The sequence below is a fragment of the Schistocerca piceifrons genome, unplaced genomic scaffold, assembly GCF_021461385.2.
Source record: "Schistocerca piceifrons isolate TAMUIC-IGC-003096 unplaced genomic scaffold, iqSchPice1.1 HiC_scaffold_969, whole genome shotgun sequence".
Classification (NCBI taxonomy): domain Eukaryota; kingdom Metazoa; phylum Arthropoda; class Insecta; order Orthoptera; family Acrididae; genus Schistocerca; species Schistocerca piceifrons.
Window position 1 is genome coordinate 15,001 of NW_025729244.1, and position 2,500 is coordinate 17,500.

General features: G+C 58.8%; 1 pseudogene; it reads right to left on the bottom strand.

Moving 5' to 3' along the window:
* Nucleotides 1-2,500, bottom strand: part of LOC124774709 — a 5,907-nt pseudogene that overhangs the window by 2,566 nt on the left and 841 nt on the right.

Below are 2,500 nucleotides of genomic sequence, written 5' to 3' on the forward strand. Positions count from 1 at the left end.
CCAGGGCGAGACCATGGAAAATACCCGGGAGGATAACAGAACGAAGGGCAAAAAGCCGCTGCTGAGGTTTGAGTGGTGCACGCTTGATGATGTTCATCTGCTTCTCGACCTCCCGCCGGGGATGAAAAAGACTGCGTCCGCACGTGGAAAATTGCAGGCCTAGATACTTGAAAGTATCTCCCATCGCCAGTGCTGGGATGTTGTTCCCCCCAGCACGAAAGATGACAGTCTCGTCGACCTTGGTTTTCTTCTCCCGGCCTGATGAGACAAGGGCGAGAGAAAAACACTTCCGTGGGTTGACCTCGAGCCCGAGATCCCCCAGGGCCGATGTGGCGATGGTGAGAAGTTCCTGCAACCCATCACGAGTCTCGGCAAACAGCAGGAGGTCATCGGCGAATGCAGCCGCATTTATCCGCCGTCCAAGAATGCGTGCACCAATATGAGCAGGCAGGCGAGACAAGAGAATGTCATAGTTACTCCCGCCGTTTACCCGCGCTTGCTTGAATTTCTTCACGTTGACATTCAGAGCACTGGGCAGAAATCACATTGCGTCAACACCCGCTAGGGCCATCGCAATGCTTTGTTTTAATTAGACAGTCGGATTCCCCCAGTCCGTGCCAGTTCTGAGTTGATCGTTGAATGGCGGCCGAAGAGAATCCGCGCACCCGCGCGCCCCCGGAGGAGCACGCTAAGGCGGACGCGGCCTCGCAGCAAGGAAGATCCGTGGGAGGCCAAGGCACGGGACCGAGCTCGGATCCTGCACGCAGGTTGAAGCACCGGGGCGCGAACGCCGCGCAGGCGCGCGCATCCTGCACCGCCGGCCAGCACGAGGCCGACCAACGGCGAGAGCAGACCACGCCCGCGCTAAACGCCCGCACTTACCGGCACCCCTACGGCACTCACCTCGCCCAGGCCCGGCACGTTAGCGCTGACCCACTTCCCGACCAAGCCCGACACGCCCCGATCCTCAGAGCCAATCCTTATCCCGAAGTTACGGATCCAATTTGCCGACTTCCCTTACCTACATTATTCTATCGACTAGAGGCTCTTCACCTTGGAGACCTGCTGCGGATATGGGTACGAACCGGCGCGACACCTCCACGTGGCCCTCTCCCGGATTTTCAAGGTCCGAGGGGAAGATCGGGACACCGCCGCAACTGCGGTGCTCTTCGCGTTCCAAACCCTATCTCCCTGCTAGAGGATTCCAGGGAACTCGAACGCTCATGCAGAAAAGAAAACTCTTCCCCGATCTCCCGACGGCGTCTCCGGGTCCTTTTGGGTTACCCCGACGAGCATCTCTAAAAGAGGGGCCCGACTTGTATCGGTTCCGCTGCCGGGTTCCGGAATAGGAACCGGATTCCCTTTCGCCCAACGGGGGCCAGCACAAAGCGCATCATGCTATGACGGCCCCCATCAACATCGGATTTCTCCTAGGGCTTAGGATCGACTGACTCGTGTGCAACGGCTGTTCACACGAAACCCTTCTCCGCGTCAGCCCTCCAGGGCCTCGCTGGAGTATTTGCTACTACCACCAAGATCTGCACCGACGGCGGCTCCAGGCAGGCTCACGCCCAGACCCTTCTGCGCCCACCGCCGCGACCCTCCTACTCGTCAGGGCTTCGCGGCCGGCCGCAAGGACCGGCCATGACTGCCAGACTGACGGCCGAGTATAGGCACGACGCTTCAGCGCCATCCATTTTCAGGGCTAGTTGCTTCGGCAGGTGAGTTGTTACACACTCCTTAGCGGATTCCGACTTCCATGGCCACCGTCCTGCTGTCTTAAGCAACCAACGCCTTTCATGGTTTCCCATGAGCGTCGATTCGGGCGCCTTAACTCGGCGTTTGGTTCATCCCACAGCGCCAGTTCTGCTTACCAAAAGTGGCCCACTTGGCACTCCGATCCGAGTCGTTTGCTCGCGGCTTCAGCATATCAAGCAAGCCGGAGATCTCACCCATTTAAAGTTTGAGAATAGGTTGAGGTCGTTTCGGCCCCAAGGCCTCTAATCATTCGCTTTACCGGATGAGACTCGTACGAGCACCAGCTATCCTGAGGGAAACTTCGGAGGGAACCAGCTACTAGATGGTTCGATTAGTCTTTCGCCCCTATACCCAGCTCCGACGATCGATTTGCACGTCAGAATCGCTACGGACCTCCATCAGGGTTTCCCCTGACTTCGTCCTGGCCAGGCATAGTTCACCATCTTTCGGGTCCCAACGTGTACGCTCTAGGTGCGCCTCACCTCGCAATGAGGACGAGACGCCCCGGGAGTGCGGAGGCCGCCGCCCCGTGAAGGGCGGGGAAGCCCCATCCTCCCTCGGCCCGCGCAAGGCGAGACCTTCACTTTCATTACGCCTTTAGGTTTCGTACAGCCCAATGACTCGCGCACATGTTAGACTCCTTGGTCCGTGTTTCAAGACGGGTCGTGAAATTGTCCAAAGCTGAAGCGCCGCTGACGGGAGCGATTATTCCGCCCGAGAGCATCCCGAGCCAACAGCGGCG